The following is a 9369-nucleotide window of genomic DNA, read 5'->3' as shown; positions in this document are numbered from 1 at the left end:
TGGTGGGTTTGAACCGCCAGCCTTCTAGTTAGCAGTCAGGTGCCTTAGCCACTATGCTACCAGGGCTCCAGAATCAGCTCACAGCTCATTCTCTCTCTCTCTCTCTCTCTCTCTCCCTCTCTCTCTCTCTCTCAGTCAGAGTCAACTCTACAGCACTTAACAATCTAGATAACAAATGAACCAACATAGGTCACTACTTCTGAATGACTCGTAGAATAACTCTACAGGAAATAAGTGCCCATTTCCTATGAAACAGGGTGAGTTAGAGGAAGAGCCTTGCCTTGATGACTACAGATTATGTAGGGAGAACATATAAGAGGATTTTTATAGATTGAATTGTCTCTCCCAAAAAGACATATTGAAGTTCAAACTCTGGTACCTGTGAGCATGACCCTGTTTGGATAAAGGGCCTCTGAAGATGCTACCAGTTAATATGAAGTCATGCTGGAGTAAGGTGGATCCTAATCCAACATGAGTGGTGTCCACATGAAAAAGACACAGTGACAAAAGGAAGACAGATATGACAACAGAGGCCAAGACTGCACCAGCCTGAGTTATAAATCAAAGAATGACAAGGATTGCTAGGCACCACCAAAAGCAATGAAAGAAGCATGGAACAGATTCTATCTGTTCCATGAATTTATCTAATTCATAAGGTAGCCTTCTGGTTAGCAGCCAAGTGCCTTAGGCACTACGCTACCAGAGCTCCTAACATTTGGATTAGGAAGAAAAAGTGGTAAACTACTTTGCTTTCCAGTCGTATGCAGCATGGCCTTTCCTTCTTCCTTGGGGATGCAATGACTGGTATTAAGCAGTCATTTTGCAACCCTGCAGCAAATTGCTGGAGGAAAACCTAAAATGAAATCAACAACTCTCACATGGGTTACTGACCCCCTCAAACATTGCCGACACCCCAACTTTGAACTTGTAGCCTTCAGATCTGTGAGACAATAAATTTCTATTCTCACAAACTACCCAGATTATGGTATTTTTTTTTTTTTTTTTTTAATGCAGCTCTGAGAAACTCTATAGGGCTATAACTGGTCCCAGAAGAGTGGATAAGGAGAAACAGGCTTCATGCTTATTTGTGTGGATGGCTTTTCAGGGGTACCCAGCCATGGTCAAGAATGGTTACCAACATCACATCCACTATATCCACCATCAACTACAACCATCCTGAAGGAAAGGAATTCTTAAGGGAAAGGATGCTGACTTGGAGCAAAGGGTGAGGATTAGTACAGGCAGCCAACTGATAAAACTGCTTCTTTGTCTACAGTACCTAATAAATAATACAGATATCAAGTGTGTTCAATTCACATGGAGGAAGGTTAGAAGGATGAGAATCAACTGCTTCCCCTGGCTTTTAATTTATGTAATTCATAAGGCAGCTTGTGCAAATACTAGGCTGGGGTCTACAACGTTGTGACAGACTGCTTTTGCCTACTCAATATTATCTTCTTGTTCCTTAAATAAACACTTCATTTCTTTAGAGAGCAAATACATCCAAACTCATGGCTTATAATGGCTGGTCTCCTTTGCAACTAGGATATGATTCAGAAAAGGCCAATGAGACTAGTAAAAATTTGGATTGTTGTTGTTGTTGTTATTTGCCGTGGAGTTGGACCTGGCTCATAACAACCCCTCCTTGAGTTTCTGAGGCAGTATCACTACGAAAGTAGATTGCCCAACCTTCCTTCCGAGGAGTGGCTGGTGGGTTTGAACCGCCAGCCTTCTGGTTAGCAGCCAAGTGCCTTAGGCACTACACTACCAGAACTCCGAACATTTGGAATAGGAAGGAAAAATGGTAAACTACTTTGTTTTCTAGTCACATGCAGCATAGCCTTTCCCTCTTCCTTGGGGATGCAATGACTGGTATTAAGCAGTTATTTTGCAGCCCTGCGGCAAAATGCTGGAGAAAAACCTAAGAAAATCACAGAAACGCTGGTCCTAAGACTGCTGATGGCCTGAACTAATGCTAGCATCCACACATCTCCAGACTATTTGTTAAATTAGAAAGATAAACCTCTATTTGTCTAAGCTGCTGTAGGTGGACTTTCTACTACATGTTGCTAAATATATTTCTAAATAATAGAAGTATTCCTATCTTTTTACAAAAAAACTGAAAAAAGTACCAAACTCACTGCCTCACTGCCATCAAGCCAATTCCAACTCATAGCGACCCCCTTTGGGTTTCCAAGGCAGTAAATCTTTATAGAAGTAGATTGCTCAGTCTTCCTTCCATAGAGTGGCTGATGGGTTTGAACCGCCAACCTTGTGGTTAGCAGTCAAATGTCTTAGGCACTACACCACCGGAGCTCCTTTTTACAAAAGGAAGAATTAAATAAGATACATTTATAAATAACTAAGGGGCAAGAGCTCTAAAAATAAAAGTAAAATTAGCAGCTAAGGAATACCAAAGATTTAAGAATATGAGCCCTCCAACAATCTAAGGCTTGCTGGCACTGACAAGTGCCGATCTCTGTATTCTGCTATCAGGCACAGCCATCAACATAAGAAATTTCCTGAGAGTAGAGATGCATTAATTCAGAAATTCCATTCCACAATCATAGCCTTATCAACTAACACTTAAACTGTTAGAGAAAGGCCCTTGTTCACTAAGAAAATTAAACAACATGTATATTTTATGTTGGTGCAGTTGATCACAACAATAACAGTACCATTTATAAAGTACTCACATGTACCTGAAAGGATCCCTTGGTGGTGCAGAGGTTAAGCGCTCGTTTGCTAACTCAAAGGTTCATGGTTTGAACACTAGCTGCTCTGCGGGAAAGAGATGCAGATTAGAGCCTTGGAAACCCTATGGGCAGAGCGCTCAACTACTGCACCACTAGAATGCCTTTTGCCATTCAGTCTCGGTGCTTTTTACTGTAAAGCCTAGAGAAGGCCTCCACCATGTGTGTGGAGAGAGGGAGGACTCAGTAACAAATTGTGTGATGACTAAAAGCAACTCCCTATATTTTAATAATTATTATTTTAGCAGATACTGACACTCCACAGGGAATATCTTAGAATTCTAGTTATGCCTGTTTCATCTTGAAAATAACTGAACAAAAGAATCTGTCTTAGAGGATTGCTATGAGTCCAAATCTACTGGACAGCAATGGGTTTGGGTTGTTTTATTTTTTTTAATGTTCCTGATATTGTTAAGTGTTTTAAATGTACTGTTTCATTGTTCCTTAAGATAACTCTATGAGGTAGGTTAGGAGCTCTGGTAGCATAGTGCCTAAGGCACCACCTGACTGCTAACCAGAAGGCTGGCGGTTCAAACCCACCAGCCACTCCTGGGAAGGAAGGTTGGACAATCTACCTTTGTAGTGATGTTGTTGTTGTTGTTGTTAGATGCGCCAAGTCGGACCCGACTCATAGCGACCCCTCCTTGGGTTTCCGAGGCAGTATCACTACAGAAGTAGATTGCCCCTTCCGTAGTGATACTACCTCGGAAACCCAAGGAGGGGTCGCTATGAATTGGGTGGGATTCGACGGCACATAACAACAACAACAACATGAGGTAGGTTTAATTAGACACTTTTTACCTAGAAATTAAGAAAACTGAGGCTCAGAAATTAAATTACTTGCTCTAAATCACCCAGTTAGATGATGGAGCCTGTGGGGCTCCAGTGCTCTGTGCTATTCATCAGCACTATTATCGTATTGTCTATTCCAGAAGCATTGTCTGTTTTAAGCCATTCTGCTAATATAAATACAGCTTGGAAGCAAGTCTAAACTCCAAGGGTTTATATGTGCATTAAAAATCCCCACATCCCTACAAATAATGACCCTTAATCTATGTCACTTAAGCTGTTGCAGCCATGCCACATTCCAAAAGAATAGGCACCATTTCAGCCACATTCAAAGAAGAAGCAAAGGTGAAAAGTTACCTGTCAGCAGGCAAAGATGTCTGCCTTCAATTAAAGCACAGAGTAAGGGGGGAAAAAAAACTGTCATACCTGTTCTATACGCCTAGGGAGTCAGTGATAATAAGGACATGGTTCCAAACTTAACAGCAGCCATCAACATAAGAGCCTTATACATTTTCTCAAAAAAAAAAAAAAAAAGTCTTTCATGCAGCTCTAGCCCCAGGGAGCAGAATATTTTCACTGTTTGTGCTATAAGGAACCAGAGGAGCAGTGTCTTCAGGTCCCTACCAACTATTTGGAACTGTCAAGGCTGGCAGGTGAATCAGAAAGGATCAAGTCAAGCTTGTCATAATTGCACCTTAATGACTTCACAAGCTGTAGGGCTCTCTCACCTGCTCCAAACGTCAAACAACAATCCCCAGAGAATGTTCGGATTCCAGAGATATCTCCTCAGAGACTTGACATAATTTACTTCACATGCTTGAAATGGGTTTTAAATGTTATCAGATTAAAGGTCCTGGTTCCCAGAATATCTCTGCTAGAATCACCCTTAAATTCCTGGTATCAGTCTTCAGTAAAGGCCTCTGGCTAACCTACATAGAGGTACAGCTTATTGGAACTTCAGTGATAATTGGTCTTTTCTTCAATGACTCTTTAGATGAATTATAATAGTCTTAGAAAAGGTTAGAAGCCACCCATTCATGCACTAGCATGATGCTTTGTTATCTCACATCCAAGTGTTTTTCTTGGAGCATCGGAAAGGGCCAACATTTAACCAGAGTCCGCATTTGAGCAATTAAGTTGTGGGTTGATGACTATACACAAATTTTCAAAGCCCTTTCACACATCTATCACCTCCAAGGCTCATGGCATTATGCTCAGCTACAGTGACTTGAAAAGTGATGAACCAGTTTACATTGTCTTGAAACAAATTAAGTGAGTAGAAACTCAAAAGTGAGTGTACAAAAATATTTTCCACACATAAGACTATTCAAATGAGTAGAAACTGACACTAATGGCTATGACCAGGGTTACAGTGAGGGGTTCTTTTCTCCACTCAGAATATGCATTGCCCTTCAATATTTCCATGTGGCCCTGGTTGTTCATACAAGCCAGAAATCCAGCCATTACATGCCCAGACCAAACTCTACAGCTTTGCTCTGAAATGCTGCATCAGAATGCTTATGAAGAAAAAGTTAAATCCCTTTGAAGGAACTTCCACCACCTCCTTTTTCTTTTTTGTTCTTTTTTATCCCCCCTCAAAAAAGTCATTGTCTATTTAAGACCAGTACATAGACATATATATAACTTTTTTTTTTTTTGGTTACTTAGGTCCCTTTATTATGCCCTGCAGAACTGGGCAGTGTTTTGTTCCCTTGTACATGGCATGGCCATGAGTCAACATGAGTCGAGGCCAACTTGGCGGCAGCTGACAACTATAACAACTACTCCCTTCAGCATAATAAATTAAGAACACAGACTAAAAAAAAAAACTTCACTGCTGTCGAGTCAGTCCTCACCCATAGTGATCCCTCCTTAGGTTTCTAAGGTGGTATCTCTACAGAAATAGATTGCTCAATCTTCCTTCCAAGGAGTGTCTGGTGGGTTTGAATCACCAGCCTTCTGGTTAGCAGCCAAATGCCTTAGGCACTATGCTACCAGGGCTTCCCTAGAACCTAGCTTACAACCTTAAAAACAATCAAGACTTTTTAAAATAAGATCCTTCATTCTCCTTCTTAAAGACTTATCAACTAGTCAGACATTATCAAACTCACTTGAATTATAAAACTTCCAATTTCTGGGATTTGGGTTTCATAAATCAAAATGACTTTAAGGGACATTCCTTAGATCAATGACTAAACAAAACAAAGTTATGAGGTGTAACATTCAAACTCTGTTGGAATATCAGTTGTAAAAATCGGGGGAAAAAAGTCTAAACATTATATAAATGAAATCAGTTTCACTGGGAGAAAAGTAACCCATCAATGTTGACTCTGAAAAAATATATATGGCTTAGATCTTTAATCCTATCTGAACAACCACACTCAAAATTATCCAGCAACTCAAAGTCTCAAAACCAATAAACTTGCTAACTACCATTTTTTTAAATTTAAGCCATTAATAACAGAATGTCCATGAATGCATGGAAAAGCATTTTCCAAACTGTGAGCTCTCTAAAATGTTAGCATACATTTGTAGGCGAAAAGGTTCTGTGGTTAAATAAGGTGGGGAAAGCTGCACTTTGCATGCCAATGTTGCCTTGAACCCATGCAGAAATGGACTCACTCTCTGCCTAACTCATGCCATATTAACGTCCCTGGTTCTCACCTCCCAGAATTATGATTCAGTGCATCTATGGAGCCCAAGAATTTAGAATTGCAAACTACTGCTATAACCCATGTATGTGACTCACAATGCACATTAGTACATTACAGGTCGTAGAAAAACAAGCATTAAGAAAAACGTGCCTACTTCCTTTAGCTCATGTTTGCCAAACCATTTGATCACAAAAACTCCTTCTCTTCTTCCCAGTCACACTGAATAAAATTTGGATAACACTAATATAAGGAAATCCAGTGTTTATATAACTTTCAAATTCTCACAATCTAGAAAAAGCAAATAACACAAACACGTTATTTATACTAGAAATTTATTATAAAAGAACTCCCTGGAAGGACTAAGGGAAGTAGTGGGAGTGGGGAGGAAGTGTGAAGAGTATAGTTACATTGTGGGGATTGCAGTGAATGTCCCAAAACAGGATATATGTAGATTGTTGACTGGAAAGCCAATTTGCTCTGCAAACTTTTCCCAAAATCACAATATTGTTGTTGTTGTTATGTGCCATTGAGTGGCACCCAATTCATAGTGACCCCTTTTTGGGTTTCCTAGGTAGTATCACTATGGAAGTAGATTGCCCAACCTTCCTTCTGAGGAGTGGCTGGTGGGTTTGAACTGCCAGCCTTCTGGTTAGCAGTCAAATGCCTTAGGCACTACACTACCAGAGCAAAAAGAAAAACTAGTCAGACTTGACAACCGATTTAGAAAACTTATCATTAGTATTCTTTTTTTAAAAAAAAAGAAACCCTCTGGATATATAGTGGGTGGTTGATACTCACAAAGCCCTGGTGGTACAGTGGTTGAAGTGCTTGGCCACTAACCGAAAGGTTGGCAGTTCAAACCAACCAGCTGGCTGTCGGGGGGAGAAAGATGAGGCAGTCTACTTCCATCAATATTCATTGCCTTGGAAACCCTATTGGACAGTTCTACCCTATCCTATAGGCTTACTGTGAGTCAGAATTGACTCAATGGCAGTAGGTTTTGCCTATGTCCTACACAAGTATTTATAAGGAAAAAAATGACTTTCAGAAACATATTCCTACAATACTCCTTGATTCTGTAAAGCTGCTTAAGGGCAAGGGCCATGTCTTATTTGTGTGTTAGCAACACTTTGCACAGGGTATGGTGTATTGAATGAATCAATATTCTTAAAGACGTTGGATGGAAGATTCACCAGTATTATACTTACTGCAAACAAGGGATTTAAAGCAATTTGTACAAATTTTTTAAAACAATGCTAATTAGAACATAAATAACCTACTGCCTAAAGCCTATGGCAACCAAAAAAAGTGTTTGAATTCTACCACTTTACATTTTTCCAATGAGTTTGTGTAACCTACTGAATGCATGTTGTTCACTACTGATCAACTATCCCCAACCAATCTGAGCAACCAAAGGAGACTATAATACATACCCAGAGAAAGGCTTTGGGGATATTCCACCTCTTACTGATGACACACTGATTAGGTGGGAGAGAGAACCCTTTTCCCTTGCTCATCCCTTTATTTGTCCATTGCCTTTCCCATAATTGCCCCAATTCATTTGGATTTCTTCTTCCATTTTTTAAAAAAATTTATTGTGGTGAAAACATACACACCAAGACATTCACCAACACAACAACTTCTACATTTACAGCTCAGAGACATTGATGACATTTTTCATGTTGTGCCACCACCATTGCTATCCTTTTCCTAAATATTCCACTACCATCATGGATTTCTTCTTCAGATATTGTGTTGTTGTTGTTGTTGGGTATGGTCGATTTGATCCCAAATCACGACAATTCCTTGTGTCACAGACTATACTACTCCACAGGATTCCCTTGGCTATAATCTTAATGGAACCCTACTGCCAGACCTTGCTCCTGTGGAGCCACTACATGGATTAGAACTGCCAACCTTTGGGTTAACAGCCAAGCTTTTTGTATGTGTGTATTAACAAGCCCTCATGGTATAATCGTTAAGTGATTGGCTGTTATCCAAAAGGTGAGTGGTTTGAACCCAACAGTGGCTCTGTGGGAGAAAAGACGTGGCCATCTACTTCTGTAGAGATTTCAGCCTAGGAAAGTCTATGAACATTCTACTCTGTCTTATAGGGTTGCTACGAGTTGGAATCAACTAGACAACACACAACAAGAATATATTACAAACATGTATAAGTTAGTAATCAAATTCTACCTACTATAATGAGAGGTCCGAGAGAAGAGGATGGTTGTTTTGTCTACTGCTACAGCCACAGATTTTAGACAGTGCAAGCCCTGTATAACATGCTCCATAAGTGGTTATGAATACATGAGTAAATTAATCAGTCATGCTAAGCACATACACTTCCTAGTGATGTAGTTGTAGAACACAGTATCCACTTCCCAGGGTCTGCGTACCACAGCCCCTCTTTCATGGCCAGTGTGGCTGACCTAACATTAATCTTGAACTGAGCTTTTGCAGAACTCATATTAATTCAGGATAGATCTCTGCATTGGTTCAAAACGCCAAAAACTCACTGGTGCAGAGTCAATTCCAACTCACAGCAGCTTCTATTGGGTTTCCAGCAGTTTGCTTCATCTTTCTTCTATTGAGAGGCTGGTGGGTTTGAATCACTGACCTATTGGTTAGCAGCCAAGTGTCTTAACCACTACACCACCAGAGACTCTTCTGGATTGGTCAGTGATATTTAATAACAACAACAACAAAAAAAAAACCAAACTCACTTTCATCAAGTTGGCTTCAACTCATAGTGACCCCTGCTTCGGTTTCCAAGGCAGTATTCTCTACAGAAGATTGCCTGACCTTAATATATTTAAGAAAAATGTTTTTTATCCTTATCAATATTTCAGTCCCAAAAAACTACAATTCCTGCATCCTCTGAGCAGAGGAATTTATGTCCATAAACTGAAGTTTTTCTTCAGAGGTTATACCCTAAAAGTCTAAAGACCATAGGGGAAATAGGTAGTTAAGAACTAAACAGGCAGTATGGAAGGGAGGGGGATTCTTCTCTTAAAAGCATATACACCTTAAAATACAAATGTCACTGAATTTAAACACTCCCTGTATCTTTTCCCCCATCCATATCCTTTGTTTTCAAAATACACCACCATTGCTAACCCCCAGGACAATACTCATATTTTAGAGCTGCAAAAATAGAAGAAACAACTAAT

The sequence above is a fragment of the Orycteropus afer genome, unplaced genomic scaffold (genome assembly GCF_000298275.1).
Source record: "Orycteropus afer afer isolate SDZICR_OR568_19922 unplaced genomic scaffold, OryAfe1.0 scaffold00047, whole genome shotgun sequence".
Lineage (NCBI taxonomy): Eukaryota > Metazoa > Chordata > Mammalia > Tubulidentata > Orycteropodidae > Orycteropus > Orycteropus afer.
The sequence above is the reverse complement of the archived record's forward strand: the minus strand, read 5'-3'. Positions refer to the sequence as shown.